The sequence below is a fragment of the Dermacentor albipictus genome, chromosome 8, assembly GCF_038994185.2.
Source record: "Dermacentor albipictus isolate Rhodes 1998 colony chromosome 8, USDA_Dalb.pri_finalv2, whole genome shotgun sequence".
In the NCBI taxonomy this organism is placed as follows: Eukaryota; Metazoa; Arthropoda; class Arachnida; order Ixodida; family Ixodidae; genus Dermacentor; species Dermacentor albipictus.
The window spans coordinates 134101099-134126254 of record NC_091828.1 but is presented as its reverse complement, the minus strand read 5'-3'; the positions used below and the strand labels follow the sequence as shown (position 1 = coordinate 134126254).

The following is a 25156-nucleotide window of genomic DNA, read 5'->3' as shown; positions in this document are numbered from 1 at the left end:
ATTAAAATGATGATTTCTTCCAATCGAACAAATTAGCGACAAGTTCAATGTGTCGTTCGTACCTATCTTTTTGTATCACTTCCTCTTCTTTCGATGCCTGACTGAACAACCGTCGCTTTCTTATTTTTCATGCCTTCGACATTCACATTCTATGCAAATGGGCTCAGCCGCTGTCTTGTGAAAGCATTTCTGTGTTTCAAGTCTCCTTTAACAGATATGTGGCAATTTGTCCCTTATGCTAAAGTCCTCTCTTGAGATGTAAGACATGTACATAGGCTTACGCTCGATGGGAGGCGAATCTGAGAGCCAGTGTAATAGAAGATGGTCTTGCACCAGAGGCCCACGCAGCGCGTTCAAGGCATCCGAGAAGGAATGGCCAAAAGCAGTGATGTCCCACCGAAGAAAGGGTTTTCAATTACATCGGGCTGCCTTTTCTCAAGTTTAGGGAGCTTCCCCCTCTCCAACCACCTCACAAGTAAAGCTAAACAGCAGGCGAGAGACGCAAAGCAGCACGAAATATACTGTCCCCAGGGGTAATGTCCTCTCTTCTTAGCTGCTAATGGTAAGCACCACCTGCCGTTTTCCCACGACACCGCGTCAGGTAAACGCTGGCTGGAAAGAAAGGGATCTATATGGCACACAAAGGATCGTTCCAAGGCAGAAACGCATCCGAGCAGCACACTTTCAATATCCTGTGTGCGCTAAACCTATGGAGGAAGGAAAAAGTTAGGAAAGAACATTACGCCACACAGCCAGCCTTGGTAAGCGAACGCTACGTGAAGCAAGCCCTTTGATCAGTGGTGGCTCAACATGTGACCTCTTGCGATGAGATCACGGAGCAAGGATCGTGCGTTGCTGAGACGTTTGGTCACCAGTGGTTATGCCAGTAGTTTTTATTCGGTGCGCGCTTTGTTTGGCTGCTCTGCCATTGCTCTGGCTGCAGAGCGGGAACTCTAAAACCTGTCGCGCACTTTGACATGTGATCACGCGTTGGGCCGACAGGTTTGGCTTCGATCGCGTTGCGCGATGCTCCCACCTAACTTTTTCTTTCCTCCATGGCTTAACTAAGTCAAAGCAGACGACGCGCGAACGGAAGTGACCGTAGCAGCAGAAGACAAGGCACCAGTGTTCTTGGAGGCTGGGAAGACGACGACGTGTTGAGGTAGCGACGAAAAATACCGCGAGAAGGACAGCTACCATTGTAAAGAAAGGCAACTAAAGGTTAAACTTCGACGGGCGAAATTCGCTACATTAAGTAGAAGATGAATATACAAGTTAGGGTAAAAGCTAAAAAACGCATGTAAAATATTTGCGAACTACTACAAATGGGATACACTACCTAAAACAAATCCATTCGAAATGATTAAATTGTATTCATTGGCTGAAAGATTTTGCATCCTGCAGTAAACCTAGGCTGATGGTGATACGATGGCACATGCGGCCAGTTTACTAGTCTATCTCATGTAGAGAGTGCACCTGCTTAATACGATCGTAAAGACGGTGAAGGCAAGTTATATTACCTGCGCGCACCTGTAGACAAAAGGCGCCGTTCGCTGCCGTCTGGCGCTTTCATGCGCTGTTAGGAATGGCCTGCCGAGGTGGCCACATGCAAGTTTTCGCAACAAGCTGCAGCTGCGAGCATGGCGAGTTTCCCCGAAGATGCCATGGAAGCCTTCAACACCCGCCGCGGTGGCTCGTGTCGTAGGGAGCCCGAGGTGGCGCGTCAACAACCCTCGGCGCCGCTATGACTAAACGCGATCGGCGGATCAACTATTGTGAGCGAAATCGCCAACGCCTTCACGGTTCAACTGAAGCGGGGGGATTTCCTGGAAGGAGATGCCTTGCGGTGCCTTTTCATGGTCCTTTGAAGACGCCAGACGATGGACAGCTGCGGAGGCCACTGTGCCAGGTCCGCTCCGGAATTTAGAGGCGCCGGACAAGGGAAATTTGGTGGCCATGGTGCCTGGTCAGCTCGTGGAGCCAACGCGCCTTTCAAGACTCAAGGTAATGGGCAAGGGGCGGGTCGACTGCGCTGACGTTTGACGCTGCTAATCGGCAGTGAAAACTGTGCGTATGTGTGTGTGTAAACTATCCCGCAGAGAGGCGGCTTGTTTGCAATGACGTCGAACGTTTTGCCTCACCTAGGGATCTAGGGAACACGAAGTGTTTAAAAACGGCTGTTTGTCGGCTGCTAATCGGCAGTGAAAACTGTGCGTACGTGTGTGTGTAAACCGTCCCGCAGAGAAACGGCTTGTTTACGATGACGTCCAACGTTTTGCCTCACCTAGGGATCTAGGGAACAGGAAGTGTTTAAAAACGGCTGCTTGTCGGCTGCTAGGTGTGCTCGTCGTCGTGCTTTGTGATCGTACCCGTGAGCTACGTGCTCGTGGCTGTTTGCTTCGTCTTGCGGGCTCCATTTGGGAGTCGCGCTAGACTGTGTAAATGTATCCTATGTTTAAACTGTAAATACTGTAAATAAACCTTGCTCGCCTAGCCCTGTCGCCCCAAGTTCCTCCGATCGTCCTACAAGCCCGACACCAAATCTTACATCTGGATGGCAGCGGTGAGATCGGCCTACGGCTCGTAGATCAGCCTACAACTCGGAGACAGCAATGGCAGCTCACGGACTTTGGCACATGGTGACCGACCGGTATCCTGATCAAGTTGGAGGCGACTTGAGATTGACCACCTCTTGCAACTGACTGGATACGGCGGAGAAGGACTGGTGATATGGTGCTGCTTCAGTGGGTAAGCGTTTGGATTTGGCTGTAAGATTTACCAGGCTTCGATTTCTCTGTGTAGATTTGATTCGCTCGGATCTTTTACTTGTATTATGATTTGCGGGGGTATGGTAGCAAGTATTGTGTGGCAGCAGAGCCAAAGCTTAAGGTAGCGACCATGGTCCTATTGTGTTTAACGATAGCTGACCTGTTGTGGTTGTGTGAAGAGATCGAGGTTAACGTAGTGGAGGACTTGATGGAAGCAGAGATTCGTAAGGCCATTGTGCAAAGTGGCAATGATGCGAAATTCATAGAACAAATGGGCAAACGAATTCTAAGCAAAAGAAAGGAACGAGAATCAATTAGGCGAGAACGCCAAGAGCGTGGGCAAAAACGGAAAGAGCTTGAAAAAGAAACGGCAGCAGTGAAGAAACAGATACGGGATTTGCAGTAGTTAAACGCACGAAGAGAACAGCGGTTTGAGAAATCTGTAGGCTGGACGCAGCGAAAGTGGGAAGAAGCAGATAGCAGATTTTGCTGGAAAGCCGAGAGGAGTAGTAGTACCTGCGAGAGTAGCGGTACATTCGTAGGTGAACGGAAAAAGCGAGAGGCTAATGATGCCTTAGTGGCAGCAGAGGCCGTTAAAGGCCGTAGTGAGAGCGACGAGGTGCTGTGCCAATACAGCACTGTAGAGACAGCTAGGCCATCTTGGAATGAATTGGCACAGTCACCGCGCGTGTGCGTCGCAGGTAATGTTAACGAGGTTGTTAACGAAGTAGAGAGCACTGCTGACCGGACAGACGCGAGCACCCATGTCGAGTCAGATCTGCGTGCCGAAGTGCACTGCCAGCTGGACGATGCAGTTGAGGGCAGCTCTCAGCATCGCGAGCTGCGTAGCTTAAGAGAAAACAACTGCATTGTTCAGGGATCGGTGCAGCTCTCCGCCAGTCTAGGTAGCCAAGAGAGCGATGATTTAGTTAAGAATCATTCGGACTGTGCGGGTAAGAGACCGATCCGTGCCGACGAGATGTGTACCGGCCAGCACGAGGCGCCAGAAGGCGACCTGAAAGCGAGTTCAAAGAGAAAGCGCCTCAGAAAGAAGCGCGGTAAAAATCGGGTAGCCGTAGATTAGGTAGGGCAGCCAAAAAGGGCGAGAGGCGCGAAAACCCAAGGCGCGAGGAGAAGAGAGCTGCGGTCGTCGTTGACGACGTTGGCGCATCAAACACGTTCGGGCCACCGGTCAAAAAGAGACCGACAAGCATGTTCTGCACAGACGCGGACAAAAGGCACGGGGCAGTTATGTTCCTTGTCGGTCCGTCGTTCTTTTCTAAGTTCAGCGTGTAGCGCGAAGCAGAGCAAGGTGGCAGGACGAGACGAGGTGGTAGGGAGTCGCGACGCGGTCAACCGAGTTAGTAATGAAAGCATGGCCCCAGGACTCAAATTGGCCAGAAACTATAACGTGTTGAAGGAGCTGCTAGTGTGTCGGCCAATTTGTTGTTCCGGGGTAGCCAGAATAGCTTTCGAACCGCGACCACCCCGGGTACGGCTCAAAAGTATGAGTAGTAAGCGTTTGGAACGGGAGACCAAGAGAGCTTCCGTAGAAGTAAAAAGTGTTGTTTTGTTTTATTTTTGAGCATTGGATAATTTTCGCGATTTGAGACTAAAAATTTCTTCCAATATGTAAGGTATGAGCTTTGTGTTTTTGTTCGAGAAGCTCCGGGATTGGAAAGATGCGTTTTATGTAAACACGTTGTTTCGCGAGGTGTTCATTAATGAGTAGATAGACTTCCTTTTTTTGTGTGTGTGAGTAACCTGAGTGTCAAGGTTATCGGTGAGAGGCCTATGGTAACGCGCATGTGTATTGGTTAACCTTCTTTTTTATGTGTTTTTTTTTTATTTTCTAAGGTTAAGTGCGTAGGTTTTCAGTAAGTGCGTGATTTGCACTAAGAGTTCGTAGTTCCATTAGTCCATGCCCTGTGCGGACGGAAGGAAGCAGAATATTTATGACTGGGTCGCTCGTGTGTGTTGAGGACGGCAACGTTCTGATTTCTCTAGTAAGCGTGCATGGAACGAGTCATTAGCAGACGCATTTTTTAAAGGATTCGGCGGAGTGCGTAAGATAGGCAAGGGTAGTTGTTCTATTAAGTTACGTGTCCTGTATGGACTCGAGAAAGACACGTGAGTGAGCATGATGGAACGTTTGCGTGCGACGCAAGCACATATTCGGAATAGGGACCACAAAGCTAGCGCGACTCTGATTACGTACCTGTAGGATTGGCCAGACTGTTCAGTAGCAACAGTATGTGAGATAAGTACGCCACTGCGATAGGGTAAGAACAGGCTGTTCTTGAAGCTAGGCTGCTTAAGTTATGTTCGGGTATTGATGGTGGAGAGCCTTCGGTTTAGTTCTGCATAAACCTTTGCGCTTGTGCTGCGCGACGGTCAGGTGTGGTCGAACTCAGGGCGAACGTGAACGCTCGATCGCTTTGGCGGCACGAAATTTTGGGGCAAAATTTGGGTTTCCCAGTTGAATGGCTTGCATTGAAATTTTGATGGGAAGCCTGGTGCGTCAACAGCTGATTCCGGGCGTTTGAGCGCTGAGTGGTACTGTGTTGCCGGAATCCACTCTTCTGTGATTCTTGTGAGATGGTTTACGACATTCCATGTGCACAGGGATTGCAGAGAGCTAAGCTATCTTCTTGCTCGCCAGCCGTTCTCTTCCTGCCCAGCAGTTGTCAGCACTGGCCAGTCGAGATTTTCCGGGCCATGGAAAAGCTGTTAGGAATGGCCTGCCGGAGTGGCAACATGCAATTTTTCGCAGCCAGCTGCAGCTGCGTGCGTGGCGAGTTTCCCCGAAGATACCATGGAAGCCTTCAACACCCGCCGCGGTGACTCATTCCGTAGGGACCCCGAGGTGGCGCGTCAACAACGCCTCGGCGCTGCTATGACTAAACGCGATCGGCCGATCAACTATTGTCAGTGAAATCGCCAATGCCTTCACGGTGCGACTGAAGCAGAGGGATTTCCTGGAAGGAGATGCCTTGCGGTGCCTTTTCACGGTCCTTTGAAGACGCCAGACAATGGACAGCGGCGGAGGCCACTGTGCGAGGTCCGCTCCGGAATTTAGAGGCGCCGGACAAGGGACAATCGGTGGCCATGGTGCCTGGTCAGCTCGGGGAACCAACGCGCCTTTCAAGACTCAAGATAATGGCCAAGCAGCGGGTCGACTGCGTTGACGTTTGACGCTGCTGATCGGCAGTGAAAACTGTGCGTATGTGTGTGTGTAAACCGTCCCGCAGAGAGGCGGCTTGTCTACGATGACGTCGAACGTTTAGCCTCACCTAGGGATCTAGGGAACACGAAGTGTTTAAGAACGGCTGTTTGTCGACTGCTAGGTGTGCTCGTTGTCGTGCTCTGTGCTCGTCGTCGTGCTCGTGAGCTGCGTGTTCGTCAATGTACTCGTGAGCTGTGTGCTCGTTTGCTGTATGCTTCGTCTTGCGGGCTCCATTTGGGAGTCACGCTAGACTGTGTAAATGAGTTGCGCTCTGCAGTTGTCAGGAGCCGGCTAGCGTAGGCTATAACGCAATCGTGCCCGTGTTAGCGTTTCCATAAGAGGCGCCGATCGCATAACCACTGGCATCAGTTTGGACATCTGTAGGTGCGGACGGGTCAAAGTGGGCCGATACCGGTGGATGGATGCGAATCGTGATAAGGCGTGAAAATGCGGCAGCCTGAGGAGAACCCCACAGGCACGTCTTTCTTCAGATGTTCAGTGAGTGGTCGAGCGATTGCTGTGAAATCTTTCACGAACCTTCGGAAATATGAACAGAGCCCCAGAAAACTCCGGACGTCTTTGACAGACTGAGGTACAGGAAAACGCGATTGGAAATCGGAGGAAAGCGGAAGAAACCGCGATCGCCATGGCCCTGCATGCGGAAGCGAATACTGTGATCGCGACAGCAAGCTGGCCATCTGCGATTTCGTCCGCGGCAGAATATCCAAACAGGCGTACGATGTCCTCATGCGGCGCCCCCTACGCGGCTTGAAAACCCTCGTGTGGACGCCCGCTCACGTGACTGTGCCCGGCAACGCGTTGGCTGACAGTTTGGCTGGAGATCTTGCGCGCCGAGCCTCGTCCACGGATGCGGACGGCGTGAACGAGGAGAAGAGACACGAGGAAACCTGCGAGACTTATCACGTAATAGCCCATAGGAATGGCTTGAGGCATCGCGCGCTCCCACCACCGGCGAAGCAACTCGATAAAACGCAAGCGGTCGCGTGTAGGCGGTGGTGGTGGCGGTGGTGGTGGTGATGTTGAAACAGACGGGGTTAGCCTGGCATGCATAGCCGGCAGTTGTTCCGCCTGATCCTCCTTCGAATTGAGATCAGGGGTGTGTCACCAGGTGTCGATGAGTCCCGTGTCTCGCAGGAAGGCTATCAGCAGTCGTTGCGCTCTCTTCCTGAATGCCGCGGGCCCTCCGGGGAAAACAACGTCTTCAAAGGTCCTGTGCATGAGACCGCTTTTTTGTAGGTAGTCGACCATCGCTTTTCTTTCTGTGTCAAACTGCGGGCGTAGCCAAATGAAATGTTCGATGTCGCCAATGTGACCACAGAAAACACAGAGTGGGGAAGCGCGAAGCCCAGTCTTGAATAACCAAGCTGGGGTGTGCGCGGAGTCGGTCCTGATGCGGTATAAAAGCGTCGCTTGTTCGCGTGTAAATCCATGAGTCACACAGGATTCGTGTGCATTCTTGTGCATCTCTCTAATGTGAAGGTGGATTGCACCCTTAAGGTTTCGAAAAGCTTTTGGAGCTTTCACTTTTGGGACACATGTCAGCGCTAGGAGTGCAAAGGCGTCAGCTTCCTCGTTTCCATCAATTCCTACGTGTGATGGAATCCACTGAAACCTTATGTTAAATCCTTTGCTCGTTAGGTCGTCAATCAGTGCCAGAGACTGCCTTGTAAATTTCTCTAGAGCTAGGCCCCAATGTAATCTCTGTAGTGCTGACTTGGAATCCGTCAGCACCACGACATCTCGTGCAGAAAAGGCCCGTAGTTTCCGCAAAGCCGCGGTGATCGCGGCAGTTTCTACTGTTGTAGAGGAAACTACGCGATTCAGTCGGCCAGACCATGACACATCAAGGGATGGTATGCAGAATGTCGCTGCACAACTATCTGTTTGTGCGCACACCGAACCGTCTGTGTGCACTTGTAGATGGCTTTGAAACACAGTGCTGAAGTGGTCCAGCACAATAAACTTGGCTTCGGCAGTTGAAATGGTGCGTTTCGTCGGTAGGTGAGGTACATTGAGGCTGCAGGTAACGTCCGGAAAAGACCATGGCGGGTGAAGGCGACTTCGTTTAGGCCATTCCAATCCTAAAAATCGGAAGGTGTTCAGCGCCGCATGGAAATGTGAGCGAGTTCTTGCTCTTAGCCGCCGGAGAAGCGCCGTGCCTGCGCGTGACTCGCCCAGCGTTAGTAGCTGCGTCAGCAAGGCCTGAAACGCCAAGAGGCGGAGTGGAGGAGACTCTGCCTCATTAGTGACTTTCTTGTTTGAAGCCGCCGTTGGAACTCCCATCGCCAAGCGAAGTCCCTTTCTGTGCACTGCCTCAAAGCGCTAGAATTGACTCGATGACGGTGATATCAGAGGGAGCTGATAGAGAATGCGGCGTGTTATCAGTGCAGCGTTCAGTTTAAGCATGGATATGGGATTGTTTCCCCAACGTACACCTGCCAATCGACAAAGTGCGTTGATTCTTTGCACTGATGCAGCCACAACACTTTCGACCGCACCACGCCATAGTAGCTTGTTGTCGATGGTGACGCCCGGGAAACGAACAAGAGTTGCACGAAGAATTGAACGACCTCTGATATTCAGCGTCAGGCGTGTTGGCTTGCGTCTCACTCCCGGGAAAAGCATGAAGGCTGATTTTGCTGCTGATAAAGATAGGCCAAGCGTCGATAAGTGGCGATCGATAGTGGAGATTGCGGCCTGGGCTACCGGGCCAAACGTTTGTGTTGGTACCCCGAGATCCAAATGCAGATGTCATCTGCGTAGATGGACATGTTAACTGCCGTCCGACCTACTTCCAGGGCATCTGGAAGGCTGGCCATGGCAACGTTAAAAAGCAAGGGGGATAGGACACTTCCTTGTGGGACGCCGAGGGAAATTCGTTTAGAGAGCTTCCCCCTCTCCAACCACCTCACAAGTAAAGCTAAACAGCAGGCGAGAGACGCAAAGCAGCACGAAATATACTGTCCCCAGGGGTAATGTCCTCTCTTCTTAGCTGCTAATGGTAAGCACCACCTGCCGTTTTCCCACGACACCGCGTCAGGTAAACGCTGGCTGGAAAGAAAGGGATCTATATGGCACACAAAGGATCGTTCCAAAACAGAAACGCATCCGAGCAGCACACTTTGAATATCCTGTGTGCGCTAAACCTATGGAGGAAGGAAAAAGTTAGGAAAGAACATTACGCCACACAGCCAGCCTTGGTAAGCGAACGCTACGTGAAGCAAGCCCTTTGATCAGTGGTGGCTCAACATGTGACCTCTTGCGATGAGATCACGGAGCAAGGATCGTGCGTTGCTGAGACGTTTGGTCACCAGTGGTTATGCCAGTAGTTTTTATTCGGTGCGCGCTTTGTTTGGCTGCTCTGCCATTGCTCTGGCTGCAGAGCGGGAACTCTAAAACCTGTCGCGCACTTTGACATGTGATCACGCGTTGGGCCGACAGGTTTGGCTTCGATCGCGTTGCGCGATGCTCCCACCTAACTTTTTCTTTCCTCCATGGCTTAACTAAGTCAAAGCAGACGACGCGCGAACGGAAGTGACCGTAGCAGCAGAAGACAAGGCACCAGTGTTCTTGGAGGCTGGGAAGACGACGACGTGTTGAGGTAGCGACGAAAAATACCGCGAGAAGGACAGCTACCATTGTAAAGAAAGGCAACTAAAGGTTAAACTTCGACGGGCGAAATTCGCTACATTAAGTAGAAGATGAATATACAAGTTAGGGTAAAAGCTAAAAAACGCATGTAAAATATTTGCCAACTACTACAAATGGGATACACTACCTAAAACAAATCCATTCGAAATGATTAAATTGTATTCATTGGCTGAAAGATTTTGCATCCTGCAGTAAACCTAGGCTGATGGTGATACGATGGCACATGCGGCCAGTTTACTAGTCTATCTCATGTAGAGAGTGCACCTGCTTAATACGATCGTAAAGACGGTGAAGGCAAGTTATATTACCTGCGCGCACCTGTAGACAAAAGGCGCCGTTCGCTGCCGTCTGGCGCTTTCATGCGCTGTTAGGAATGGCCTGCCGAGGTGGCCACATGCAAGTTTTCGCAACAAGCTGCAGCTGCGAGCATGGCGAGTTTCCCCGAAGATGCCATGGAAGCCTTCAACACCCGCCGCGGTGGCTCGTGTCGTAGGGAGCCCGAGGTGGCGCGTTAACAACCCTCGGCGCCGCTATGACTAAACGCGATCGGCGGATCAACTATTGTGAGCGAAATCGCCAACGCCTTCACGGTTCAACTGAAGCGGGGGGATTTCCTGGAAGGAGATGCCTTGCGGTGCCTTTTCATGGTCCTTTGAAGACGCCAGACGATGGACAGCTGCGGAGGCCACTGTGCCAGGTCCGCTCCGGAATTTAGAGGCGCCGGACAAGGGAAATTTGGTGGCCATGGTGCCTGGTCAGCTCGTGGAGCCAACGCGCCTTTCAAGACTCAAGGTAATGGGCAAGGGGCGGGTCGACTGCGCTGACGTTTGACGCTGCTAATCGGCAGTGAAAACTGTGCGTATGTGTGTGTGTAAACTATCCCGCAGAGAGGCGGCTTGTTTGCAATGACGTCGAACGTTTTGCCTCACCTAGGGATCTAGGGAACACGAAGTGTTTAAAAACGGCTGTTTGTCGGATGCTAATCGGCAGTGAAAACTGTGCGTACGTGTGTGTGTAAACCGTCCCGCAGAGAAACGGCTTGTTTACGATGACGTCCAACGTTTTGCCTCACCTAGGGATCTAGGGAACAGGAAGTGTTTAAAAACGGCTGCTTGTCGGCTGCTAGGTGTGCTCGTCGTCGTGCTTTGTGATCGTACCCGTGAGCTACGTGCTCGTGGCTGTTTGCTTCGTCTTGCGGGCTCCATTTGGGAGTCGCGCTAGACTGTGTAAATGTATCCTATGTTTAAACTGTAAATACTGTAAATAAACCTTGCTCGCCTAGCCCTGTCGCCCCAAGTTCCTCCGATCGTCCTACAAGCCCGACACCAAATCTTACATCTGGATGGCAGCGGTGAGATCGGCCTACGGCTCGTAGATCAGCCTACAACTCGGAGACAGCAATGGCAGCTCACGGACTTTGGCACATGGTGACCGACCGGTATCCTGATCAAGTTGGAGGCGACTTGAGATTGACCACCTCTTGCAACTGACTGGATACGGCGGAGAAGGACTGGTGATATGGTGCTGCTTCAGTGGGTAAGCGTTTGGATTTGGCTGTAAGATTTACCAGGCTTCGATTTCTCTGTGTAGATTTGATTCGCTCGGATCTTTTACTTGTATTATGATTTGCGGGGGTATGGTAGCAAGTATTGTGTGGCAGCAGAGCCAAAGCTTAAGGTAGCGACCATGGTCCTATTGTGTTTAACGATAGCTGACCTGTTGTGGTTGTGTGAAGAGATCGAGGTTAACGTAGTGGAGGACTTGATGGAAGCAGAGATTCGTAAGGCCATTGTGCAAAGTGGCAATGATGCGAAATTCATAGAACAAATGGGCAAACGAATTCTAAGCAAAAGAAAGGAACGAGAATCAATTAGGCGAGAACGCCAAGAGCGTGGGCAAAAACGGAAAGAGCTTGAAAAAGAAACGGCAGCAGTGAAGAAACAGATACGGGATTTGCAGTAGTTAAACGCACGAAGAGAACAGCGGTTTGAGAAATCTGTAGGCTGGACGCAGCGAAAGTGGGAAGAAGCAGATAGCAGATTTTGCTGGAAAGCCGAGAGGAGTAGTAGTACCTGCGAGAGTAGCGGTACATTCGTAGGTGAACGGAAAAAGCGAGAGGCTAATGATGCCTTAGTGGCAGCAGAGGCCGTTAAAGGCCGTAGTGAGAGCGACGAGGTGTTGTGCCAATACAGCACTGTAGAGACAGCTAGGCCATCTTGGAATGAATTGGCACAGTCACCGCGCGGTACATTGAGGTACCTCACCAATTGAACGACCTCTGATATTCAGCGTCAGGCGTGTTGGCTTGCGTCTCACTCCCGGGAAAAGCATGAAGGCTGATTTTGCTGCTGATAAAGATAGGCCAAGCGTCGATAAGTGGCGATCGATAGTGGAGATTGCGGCCTGGGCTACCGGGCCAAACGTTTGTGTTGGTACCCCGAGATCCAAATGCAGATGTCATCTGCGTAGATGGACATGTTAACTGCCGTCCGACCTACTTCCAGGGCATCTGGAAGGCTGGCCATGGCAACGTTAAAAAGCAAGGGGGATAGGACACTTCCTTGTGGGACGCCGAGGGAAATTCGTCGCTTGTCACTCATTCTACTTCCGAGCTTAACTTGGACACATCGATCACTGAGAAATTCATGGACGAATCGAAAAGCATTTCCCGAGACGCCCATGGCTCGGAGTTCGTTGACGATGCCTGTGAGAAGCACACAGTCGTATGCCTTGGCAACGTCCATAAAGATGGCGAGTGTGGAAAGGCCGTCTACGCGATGGTGCTTGATATGGCTTAGTAGATCCAAGACACTGTCCTGGGCACTCAACCGTGGACGAAATCCGGTCATACATGATGGCAGTCTATTTCCTTGCTCAAGATACCATGTTAACCTCGTACATATTAGTCTTTCCATCAACTTTTATAGGCATGATGTTAGCGATACTGGCCGATATGAGGTGAGGTTTGCAGAATCCTTTTCGGACTTGAGCACTGGCACCACCCATGCTGTCTTCTACGCTTCTGGGATCTGTACTGTGCTCCAGAAGTGATTAAACATGTCCAGAAGGGCTCGTTTTCGTTCATATGGCAGATTTGTCAGCATCTGATTGCTGATCGAATCGGGACCCACAGCACAGCGTCTTCTTCATCATCATCATCATCATCATCATTTATTTACCCTTAAAGGCCCTTGGATTAGGGCATTACATAAGGGGGGGGAGCAGTCGTTACATATGCAATGGTCGGTAACAACAAAAAGCAATACAGAGTGCAGGATACATGTTCAACATTAACATCATTTAGTAGCATCAACAACTTGGATACAAACAACTTGGAAACAAAACAAAAAAGCAACTTGGAAAGAACAACTTGGAAACAAAACAAAACACGCATACACATTCAAAAACACGGCAAAATAACTCAGCTCTTGAAATGTGCTGTTAATAAGTGCCTGAATTTATTAGGTTCTGTTTCAGTAACTATGGAATCGGGTAAGTCATTCCACAATGTAATGGAGCTAGGTAAAAAAGATTTATTAAATGAGTTTGTGGAGCCATGTATGCGCTGCAAACTTAAGGAGTTGAAAAGACGGCGTGAGGTGCGAAGCGGCGGGTGTAATACAGAATTTCTTAGCTGTGGGAAGGTATAGTATAATTTGTGAAATAGGCAAAGTTGTGAAATTTTACGCCGAAGTGCCAGGGGTTGAAGATCAAGGGATGCCTTGATAAGAGTTATACTGTGTCGTCTGTCATACTGCGATGTGATAAAACGGGCCGCGCGATTTTGGATGGCTTCAAGCTGATCGATTAGATAGTTCTGATGGGGATTCCAGATCGCCGAGGCATATTCGAGTTTCGAACGGATGAATGTTACGTAGGCGAGTTGACGGACAGAACGGGGTGAAAAAGCGAGGGATCGTCTGATAAACCCAAGTAACTTAGAAGCATCTGTACAAAGTTTTGAAATGTGTTCAGACCATGTTAGTTTGTTGTTCACGATGATTCCGAGATACCTGTATGATTCTGTTTCAGAGAGTGGTGTAGAATTTAATGAATACGGATAGCTGAGGTTATTTCGCTTTCTTGATACATGCATGAACTTACATTTGGAAATATTCAGTTGCATAAGCCATGTCGCACACCAGGTTTCTATGAGATTTAAGTCGCGTTGAAGCAGAGCCTGATCATCGGGAGTAGATATGCGGCGGTAAAGGACACAATCGTCTGCGAAGAGGCGGATACAAGATGATATGGCATTAGGAAGATCATTTATAAATATCAGAAAAAGGAGTGGTCCCAGCACTGATCCCTTGGGGACACAAGAGATGACTGTAGTATTTTGCGATCTGTGGTTCCCTATTACTGTATATTGTGAGCGTTCGCGGAGAAAGCAGTCAATCCATGACAAAATTAAAGGGTTAATGTGGAGGCAGGAAAGTTTTGCCATTAAACGACGATGTGGAACGCGATCGAAGGCTTTGGAGAAGTCTAGGTAAATGACGTCAGTTTGAAAAGAAGAATCCAAGTTTAAGTGAAGGTCTGTGGTAAATTCGAAAAGCTGGGACTCGCATGAATGGCCTGATCTAAAACCGTGCTGTTTTTCATAGAAGAAAGCGTTATTGTCGAGGTGTGATGCGATCTGCGAATATAAAATGTGCTCCAGCAGCTTGCATGGAATAGATGTTAATGAAATTGGGCGGTAATTAGAAGGATGGGATCGATTGCCTGCCTTAAATACTGGGGTTACTTTACTAGTTTTCCAATCATTTGGTATTTCGCCGTTGGAAACAGATTGCTGAAAAATAATTTGCAAAATACGGCTAGAAATGCTCACGGTGCCCTTCAATATTTTGGCAGTTATGTTGTCTGGCCCAGGAGCGCTTGACAGCTTAAGGTTGTCGATGAGTTTAGCGATACCTTCATGGGTTATAAAAACTGGTGGCATTAGGGAAAAACTAGTGGCAGATATTGGGGGAGTACGAAGTGCAGCTTCGTGGGTGAACACGGAGGTAAAATATGAATTCATGACATCCGCGCGCTCAATATCAGGGACATGTAAGCCATCATGGTTAATCAAAGAAATGTTTTGAGTACGACTTTTGCACGGGGTGACCAGATTCCAGAATTTTTGGGGGTTAACGCGCATAATGTTTTCAAGATCTTCGTGAAAAAATTTCTTTTTAGAACGTCGTAGTACGCTAATGTATTCTTGTAGGCACTTGCTGTACGTTTCCCATTTTTTTACAGAATTTGTGTGCTTGGCCGCACGATAGAGGCGCTTCTTTTTGTTTGCTAACTGTCGCAAGGCGTTGCTATACCAGGGCTTGTTACAGTCACCACGTATGCAAACAAGGGGGACATAGGTTTCGACAAGGGATAAGATTTTATTCTTGTAGAGCAACCAGTTTTGTTCTACTGATCTAGTGGGTGCGGCCTGCTGGAAAAGGTGGAAAAAAGTTTCTAACTCACGATTAATAGGGCGAAAATCTGCTTTATTGTAGTCGCGAATGTATTTAATGGAGCGTTGCTTTGTGAGGATGGGAACGGAAAGATTGAACACAAGCACCTCGTGATCGCTCAGACCAGTGATGCTTGTTAATGACTCAATTAACTCAGGTTTGGAAGCGAGAACAAGATCGAGAATGTTGTCGCCACGAGTAGGCACTTTAACTGTCTGGGTAAAATTAAACGTGAGGACTAAGTCAATGAATTTGTTCGACGGACCGGAAGGTGCTGACAGTGTTTCCCAGTCAATATCGGGAAAGTTAGTCTCCACAAAGTAGGAAGTTCGCATGGACAAACCGAGAGTGCAGATCAAGTAGGACGGAGTGAAGGTCGGTAAGAAAGGAGGAGTCGGAATTAGGAGGCCGATAACAAGCAACAATAATGTTTGTACAGCTAGGAAGGGCCAGTTTAACGCAAAGTATCTCGTGAGAGGAACTAACATGGACGGGGGATGTATGCAATTCTGATTTCGAGAGAACAAGGACGCCACCACCCCTTCTTCCCGATCTGTCGAGCCTGTAAGCAATAAAAGATTTTGTTTCGGAAAGAAGTTCTGTGTCGTCGATATCTGGAGTTAGCCAAGACTCGGTAAAAATAGCAATGTCCGCGGAACTATCTTCAAGAAGGGACCCTACTGCTTCTTTCTTTGGGAGGTAACTGCGGATATTTGTCAGTATTAGAGTCATGTTCTTTGAAGCCCGTGCATTTCTGTTAGCTAATGATGTTTGATGAGGATTGGCACGTAGTGGGCGGAAAGCAGGTGGTGGTGATGGCTATGATGACAATAGCTCTCTTACAGTATCGGTTGTGTCATTGTAGACGTATTGCTTGCTACCAATAACAAGTTTGTTGAAACGTATCTTGAACGCAGCGTTAGTTTGCTGAGCATACGCAAAAAGTTTTTTACGGGCCAATCTGACACGGGCTGAATAATCTTCGCGAACTGTATACCCTGAATTTTTAAGCTGAGATGTAGCTGAAAGTATCAATGATTTGGTTTTGAAACGCGCAAATTGTACAATAATGGGGCGTTTCTTAGCTTCCGTGTAACGACCCATTCGGTGCGCGCGCTCAATGTCAGCAGGATCAAGTGACACACGAAGTTTCTGGCGACAGAAGGAAACGACGTGTTCTTCAGATCGCGCCCACGTTTCTTCTTTTGCATCCGAAATTCCAAAAAAGATAAGGTTCGACCTGCGGAGGCGGTTCTCCGCGTCATCACATTTTTCGGCGAGCTGTTTGATTTCAAACGAGAGCTTAGTGCTGTTCTGGCTTGTGTTATCGTGTGGGCAGGGGCTACTCGATTGAACATTCCCAATATTTCTTTCCAAATCATCGACACGTAGCGATAGACGATTGACAGTTTCTTCTATGTTTGACTGGGCACCACGAATAGCTGACAACTCGGCAATTATTGTGGCATGAGATTGTTCGAGACGAGCGAAGGCTTCAGAAATAGACTCTAATGACACAGGGGGCCCAGGGTTAAGTTCAATATCACCTGACTGAACGAGCATAAAAAAAACAAGGAATGCATTAAAGTAGTGGAAACATGACAGGCGAAGCATTCGGCGACAACAATCAAGCATGTCAGGGGGGCATGTCACCGCGAGCAAGAACGGATCATTTGAACAGAACGATGCCGAGGACGGCAGGTAACTAACCTGCGTAAGAAGGGGTGAAATCATGACCAAGTTCCGAGCGGTGATGTGCCCCAAGTGGCTCCAGAGCAGATGCGTCTTTTGTAGTCGATGCGTATCTCCCGCGCTGATAGTTCCGCCAGGTTGCCAGGCGTCATACTTGACAAGTGGCTGGAACGGCGGTGGTAGACAGGTTTCAATTTCTTCGTGGTCGGTGACGGAAGGGTTCCAAGGTAGGTCGGTGCAATCGAAGAATCCAACAGGATAGTTGAAGCAGGACGGCGGTGGGGTGATGCAGAGCAGAATAAAAGCCTGCGTAAGAAGGGGTGAAATCGTGACCAAGTTCCGAGCGGTGATGTGCCCCAAGTGGCTCCAGAGCAGATGCGTCTTTTGTAGTCGATGCGTATCTCCCGCGCTGATAGTTCCGCCAGGTTGCCAGGCGTCATACTTGACAAGTGGCTGGAACGGCGGTGGTAGGCAGGTTTCAATTTCTTCGTGGTCGGTGACGGAAGGGTTCCAAGGTAGGTCGGTGCAATCGAAGAATCCAACAGGATAGTTGAAGCAGGACGGCGGTAGGGTGATGCAGAGCAGAATAAAAGCCTGCGTAAGAAGGGGTGAAATCATGACCAAGTTCCGCGGTGATGTGTCTTCTTAATTTGCTAAGCGCCAAATCCAAATCACGACATGTGAACGGCGTATCCATGGTATGGAATGCTTCAGACAACAGAGGGTTCGATACTCCTGCTGATCTGCTAGATATGTATACGTCTGCAAAATCTTCTGCGAGGGTTTGCAAATCTTTTTCTTGCTTTAAAGCAAGTGCTTCGAATGGCCTGTGTAGGCGAATCTTTCCGGATAGACGATTAATTACTCCCCATATCCTTGTCATAGGAGCAAGCGCCGATAAACTCTCACAGAAAGCAGCCCATTAAACTCGTCTTAACCTTTTTGTGTGACGACAGATGACAGCGTTTATCCTGTTGTATTCAGTTTTCGCAGATAGATTTCCCGTTTTTCTCATTAGTTTTCGCTCCACTCTCCAACGCGCTGCGCAGAGGTTCTTCAGTTTCAAATCCGGAGTAGGGAAATGATCTGGCAGTTTCAACACTGAGGTAGCCACTCTTTTGCTCCGCAGCATATCTGCGAACAGCTCACCAGGGGATTCGTCCAACGCTTCTCTGTATGTGTCCCAGCGGGTCACAGCACACAATTGTCGTCCAGCAGTGTGAAATCCGGTGATGTTGGTGAAGATCGGAAAGTGGTCACTGCCTATCCGGTCTGGGGCCGTTGTTGACGATACGACAAGGTCTGCAGAATGGATCACGAGGTCTATGGCACTCCATGAATCTGGTGGTCTGAAGAAAGTCGGTTTGCCATCGCTCGCGATACATAAGTCAGCAGCATCCGCGGCTGTGACAAGTTCCTTGCCTCAGGAATCTGCAGTCTTATGTCCCCCAAAGCGATTGATCTGCGTTAAAGTCGCCACAGATTATTATAGGAGAGGGGCAACGAATGCAAAGGTCCTTTATGAACGCCTCCATGGAGACCTTCCTGCGCGGACTTATATACACCGACACCACACTGAGTTTTCGTTTTCCTAGGCAAACTTGCACAGCGGTGACTTCCAAGAAGGTAGAACAAAGGTCTTGCACTGGTAAGGTGACGTGAGGTATTTCTCGCCTGATGTATATCATCGCACTTCTATTTGCAAATGACGGTATACTCGGATTTTCATGTCTGATGTACCCTGGGATCGTCCTTCCCTTTGGGAGACCGGCCTCCGAGAGGGCTAGAATTGGTATAGGTATGTCTCGAAGAAAAATGCTGAGTTTAGAAAGACGCTGTAGAATACCGGCGCAGTTCCACTGCATTATTAAGGGCACTTTTGGACGACGGAATGGACCAAGTGGGCGAGAAATTGCCATTATGCTACTGAGCGTATGTGGAAGTAGAGCAGAGCATTACTGACTCACGAGCCAATACTGCTTCCAGCATATCCTTCGTTGAACTAGCAGGCATCTTCGCGACGTGGGAACGTAGTGCCGTGAGCAAAGTGCATACTACATGCTGGCAGTTTTCCTGCTGACTGTTGCCAAGTGGTACTTGAGGTCGGTTTACTGCGGCCGCATAGGTGCTTTTTTCGGACTCTTTTCGAACAGGTTTCTCAGCCGCTGTGACCGTTTGCGTTGGCTCAATAACTTCGTTTATCGGTGTGAGACGCGAGAAATGAGATGCGTACTCTGTTTCCAAACCAGTTAGTTGTGGCGCTCTGGACGTCTTCTTCGTGTTCGATAGTGCGCTTGCACTCTTTGGACCCAGAACAAACAACTTATTTCTTCGCTGAGCAGCTGTCCGCGCAGGACATCGACCGTAGCTAGCAGGATGGTCACCGCCGCAATTGGCACACACAAAGTTGTCTTTACTTTCACACGTCTTAAAGTCATGAGGTCCTCCACAGCGCTTGCACCTCTGTTCCCCACGACAGTACTTAGCGATATGTCCGAAGCGCTGACACTTAAAACAGCGTGGTGGTGTCTCCACGTAGTCGACAAGCTCGTGTCTGGTGAAACCAAGGTTGATCTTCTCCGGGCGTTCAGAATTTGGAGCAAATATGACAACCACCGAGTTATTGCGCATTAACTCCCATTCAGATGACGAGGTTTGGACCCGACGGATGATTCTTCTTGCATGGAATACTAGCTCCCTGAGGACTCAGGTAGGTGAGCAGCTCTGCATCCGAGTACCATTTAGGGACTCCTCTAATAATGCGCGTGTTTTTCATATAACTGTGTGGGACACGTGTGGGACTATGCCACCGATATTTTTGGCCTCTAGAAGGACGTTGGTTTGTCCTTCTGTCTCTACATCTACGAGCAATGCTCCGTGTGCTGTGAAGTGGCTCTTCACTGGTGCTCCACCGAGAATCGTTTCAAGCTCAGAATACAGGACAACAGGGTTTACTTGCCTTAAATCATCTCTTTCGTATGTTGCAGTGATTAACACTGGAATGCCCTCCACCCTGTCTTTACGATGGCGCACAATTCGGAAACCACCCTCGTCCATGTCTAGGTCTGATGGGTTCGCCACGTTGTCGTCCTCGATGACAGTTGACTCGTCTTCAGATTCACCAGTGTCTTGTCGCTTGCAGTCAGGCTGGTTTGTACAAACCAGCTGGCGTTTCTCACCCAGTGTCAGCCCTTGGGAGGTCCTGGCGGGGTGCTCGTCGGTGCCAGCTTGGTTCCTTCTAGCCCCTTGTGAGGCGGCGGGTGGCGCAACACCCGTCGGTCTCCGATACGGAAGGTACCTTTTAGAGTCGACAGACGTCTTGAACCGTTCTGACCAGTAATATTACCAGAAAATAACGAAAATAACGATACATGTAGGCAGAGCTACTCAGACAGGCTAGCAGCAGGTTCGTCCGCGTGTATGTGACTCCAGACAAACAGATACTCACACCTAAAGTACACTAAAAGAAACACAGGGGGCAAGGAAAGCGAGCTACATATATATATATATATATATATATATATATATATATATATATATATATATATATATATCAGACCATTTACTTAAAAGAAAAAAAAATGCAGAAAGCGAGTGGGTGGAGCCCCTAGTCCAGGGCCTCACTGGCTTGAACGGTCCGCCGTGCTTGGTCGAGGAGCGCTAGTTGCATCTCCCGATCCTCACTGGCGAGCCAAGTCTCCCACTGCTCTCTTCCGGAAAGTTTGCCGGCTATTTTTGGCGTATTAATTTTGGGTGGCCTGTTCTGGCAGTCCCACGTAATGTGGGCGAGAGTTGGCCGGCCTCCGCACCAAGGACAGCGAGCGCTGTACAGCGTTGGGTGAATGGCATTTTTCAAATAAAGGTTTGGAAATGTGTGCGTCTGTATTCGGCGCCAGTCATAAGAGTCCTGCCTGGATAGGTCAGGGTGTGGTGGACTGTACTTTCTTCGCTCACGCCGCTGGTGCTCAAGGATGTCTCGTGGTAAAAGGGGGTTTTCGTCAGAGTGGTCGGCCGCTCGGTTGACAAAAGCACGAGCTGCGCCGTCCGCTCTCTCATTGCCCTCGAGTCCTGCGTGACCCGGGCACCAGATGATCATGTGTTTCTGCGTTATGTTGGATCCTAATAGGTGAATGGTGCTGTGTGGTAGCCTCCCGGTGAGGAATAGTCTACATTCGACTTGGGAATCTGTAAGAGTTATCGACGATTGTCCCAAAGCGTCCTTAGTTTTAATAGCTAGCGCGATGGCTGAAGCTTCTGCGGTATTCGCAGATGCAACTCTAGCCGTGGCACAAGTCACAAGCCCTTGATTTGCGGCCGCTCCTACTACTGCGAGGGCGTATTTGTAAGCACCACATCGAGCGACATCTGTATAGGCTGTATGCGGGTTTCCACCGAATTGCTGCATTAACTTTCGAGCTCGAGCATTTCTACGTCCCTGGTGGTATTTTGGACTCATGTTCTTAGGGATTGGGGCTACTATGATCCTTTCACGAAGGACTCTGGTCAGAGATTCGAGCTCTTCTCCCGCATACTGTGGACGAGTAGGGTAACCCACGCGGCAAAGTAATTTTCTGCCAGAGGTGGTTAAGCTAAGCCGCTCCCGTTGAGATATGAGCATCGCTGCCCGTAGCTCTTCGTAGTTATTGTGAATCCCGAGGGCCAGCAGGCGTTCAGTAGAGGTTCCCTGTGGTAGGCCGAGAGCCGCTTTGTACGACGTTCTAATCAACGCATCTAGGGTCTTTAGTTCTGTTTTCGTGGGGTCGACGTCCCCGGAACTGAGCCAGGCTGTCCAGTCCGTTTCGCTGCTGACGGGGGGATGAGAAAACTGGAGCGAGGTGCACTCCCACAATATGTGTGTGAGTGTCCCTGCTTGTGAACAGAGCCTACATAGGTCATTCAGGCTTTTGTGCTAAGTCGACCTATGTAGGCTCTGTTCACAAGCAGGGACACTCACACACATATTGTGGGAGTGCACCTCGCTCCAGTTTTCTCATCCCCCCGTCAGCAGCGAAACGGACTGGACAGCCTGGCTCAGTTCCGGGGACGTCGACGGACAGCTTGAACTAGTGGACTGGGTGGAGAAGGCCAAGCAGGCCCAGGGCGTTACTTGAGCCTGATCCGTCAACCACCTCCCCCATTGACCGGAGCGCGGCCACCGCTATGCCTTCTGGTAACGCTTGCTTCGTCAAGCCAAAATTGATATAGGGTGGAGACAGATCCGATTAGCGGCAAGGGTTACGACGGAGTGTGGCGCAGAAATGTCGCGCTCCAGGAGGACATCACAAATAGGTGCTACGACATAGTCATCATCAGGCACGGTTGCCCTTCAGGCCAATTCGACGAAGGTTAGAGCTTTTGGAGGTAAGCGAACAAATGCTGTAGTGCAAGGGTGTTCGGTTGTTCGGGGCGAACGTCTGAAAGAAGAGGAAGCTCGAGGCACAGCATGCCGGTGGAACAGTGGATGAGGGCAGAATGCGTCGTCAGAAAGTCGAGCCCGAAGATTAGGTCATGAGGGCAACTGGTCAGCACGGTGAACAGGACTGGAACTTGGCGGCCAGCAATTCCTATGCGAGCAGTGCGCATACCCCTGACATCAACAGTGGCGCCGTTGGCGACGCGTATGGGCTCGAGTGATGGCAGGCGTAAGAACTTTTATGAGGCGACGACATAGGTTAGCGCTCATTATGAACACCTGGGCTCCAGTATCAATTAATGCCGTCAACGAAACGCCATCTACGTCTACTTCAATGGATGATTTGGACAGGACGAACGTGATGCATCAATATCGTGGCGTACCCTGCGGTTTAAAAGTATTTGCGAGATGGATTTCGAGCATCACAACTTTTCTGTAGTCTGCATCGTAAAATTCCAGAATACTACATGCGATGTAGATATTGGTGTAAATGGTCCTGCCCTTCATTTCACACGTGTGATGCGGTCTTATAATGACCGATAAAGCTGACTGCAGCCTGGCAGTCTGCTGTGTTTCTACATCCTCGTTCAGTCGCGCTTGTACATGCGGACAAGTCAGTGTCAAAATGCGGACAAGTGTAGTTGATTCGCACATAACTGAGTAGCCCACCTACGAGGCACCTTCGAGTGCCAGACTAACATGCGTTTCTGATAGGCAATATGCAATCGACAGAGCACGCGTACATCAGGTGCTTCGTTTGCATTTTCTCTAGTGCAGTTGAAATGTGAACTTGGCGCATAACGTTCTCTTCAAACAAAGGTCGTTTAAATTGTAACTACGATAACAACACGCAATCGTATAGAATAACTTAGCGTCAGCCCCAAATGAGCGGTCTTTCACTCGCGAAGAAGCTTTGATTGTTTTCTAGATCTCAACAATAAAATTCGCTATCTGCGGCAACAGATCTAGCATCTAGAGACAAAAAAAATAAACAATAGTGAACGTTGTTGCCAGAAGCTAAATAAACGAAGAAAACTAATTCTAGACGATACAAACTGCGAATTGTGGTTCGAAAGCTCTAAGGGTGCTTCGACTGCGGTGGCATTGGAAGGACAGTGATTACGGGTGTCGGCTATATTCGGCTCACAGCCTATGATTTCGATTACCACTTTGCAATCCAAATGTGCAAGAGTGTTAGTTGCACCATTTTGACAAGAAGCGTCTTTGGGATCGGTCAGAGGGGCTCGCTTGCTAAAACCTCAAGTAAGAAGAGCCTGCTACGCTGTCATTGCTTACGTGTTTGCAACCATACTACTGTGCACCTTACATTCGGGCACTTGCGTAGAAGGCAAAAGCGATAACTGGATCATGCATGTGTTGCGTGCACAGATGGAGCCGTTTCGAGCCATGTATGACGCAATCGCAGCTTCAGTTAAGGGGGTATGGTAGGGTGCATGAACTATCTTGGTTTCAGCTTTATATCTCAACAACTGTTCTATATATTAGCGTGAAATTCTGCACGCTCAATAGCAATAGTGTTGGCCTTAATTGGTGTAATTTTTTACTGCAGGCCTTTTTTTATTTTTTGTGTATTTGAGAACCAAACTTTAAGCTATGATGTAAAATAAAATGTACCTTTCCTCAGAAACAAAAAACAGCATGACCGTGAAATTTCGCATAATTCTGTATAATAGCTTTAACTGGAACCTTTAAAAAATGCTTTGCTACATATACATCACAAGAAAAAAAATATTGCTGTCACACATCTGGTACCATGGAGGGTCTCTATAATAAACTTTTCTTTTTTTTTAGTTATACCTGAGTGATTTTTTCACACATTTAGGTTCAGATTACTTGCAAGGGATGTAACTATATTCTGGAAAAATTTCAGCGTAATGGGCTGTATAGTTTTCCAGAAAAGGTACATCAAGTTCCCAAAATTTTGAAAAAAGTGATCTTGAGAAAAACGCATTTTTATGTTTGCACCTTCACTACAACCGTTAAACATGCACCAGCAGAGTACAGAAACTTTCTGGCTTTTTTGGTGTCTTCCCCAAAGCCTTTCTTCATGTTTACGTAAACGTAAACATGAAGTAAACATAATTACGTAAACACTGAATAAATGATGGAAAACAACATGTAAACAAACCCTTGCGTCTGTCACGTTTAAATACCAGGCGGCGCGCTTTTTGGCGCCATTTTTAAATGTCTTAGAGCGCTCCTACGCGCTCGCCGCTGCACTGTTTTGCTCCCCACAGTGTGTATTATTTTTATGCGAAGCATATTACGAGAGCTCAACCCAGCTCCTCAAGCGCGGCGGTGTCGCCTTCAATACCACGTGACACCGTGACGTCACGACAGAGGAGAAACGGGGCTCCAACTCGCGCCGTCGCTCGCGGCGTCGCGGCGGTATATAAGCAGCTGCGCTTGCCTCTGCTAGCTTAGCTAGCCTCTGCTAGACACTCACGAGGTGAGATGCCTCCTGGAGACAGAGCTGCTCGTTTGAATGAGAAGCGAAGGTTGCGCGGCGTGCTACAGAGACTGATCTTCTAGGTGGCTTTGGCTCAACTCTTGCAAGATGGGCTGGGTGGGAATCGAACCAGGGTTCTCCGGAGTGTGAGACGGAGACGCTACCACTGAGCCACGAGTACGATGCTTCAAAGCGGTACAAAAGCGCGTCTAGTGAATGCGGTGTTGCCTTAGAAACGAGCTGTTTCTAAGGCTCAGGCGTGCGTCACTTGCTCAGGCGCACATTTCGTTGCCGCGCCGAACGCTGCGTTGCTCGACGCTCACCGAGTCCAATGCGGGGCGCGTAGTTGCTGCGCCGTAGCCCATTGTCTTACACCCCTTGGCGGGTCGACGGGAACGCTGTCGCGTTCCACTCTTGAAGGCGAAGCAGAGTAACGCATGAGTGCTTTCTTCGTCT

The 25156-nt window shown here is 49.2% G+C and overlaps 2 protein-coding genes across 6 annotated transcripts in view; one reads left to right on the top strand and one right to left on the bottom strand.

Moving 5' to 3' along the window:
* LOC139049188 (uncharacterized) overlaps window positions 1–25156 on the bottom strand; it is a 451752-nt gene that overhangs the window by 122889 nt on the left and 303707 nt on the right. The window lies entirely within an intron of this gene.
* The window catches only part of LOC135913476 (chaoptin-like), a 372394-nt gene continuing 348856 nt past the window's right edge, over window positions 1619–25156 (top strand). Inside the window, exons 1-3 of the mRNA XM_070524538.1 lie at window positions 1619–2004; window positions 2495–2748; window positions 10949–11202. The gene's annotated coding sequence lies outside the window, so the exon portion shown is untranslated. The remainder of the gene's footprint in view (window positions 2005–2494; window positions 2749–10948; window positions 11203–25156) is intronic.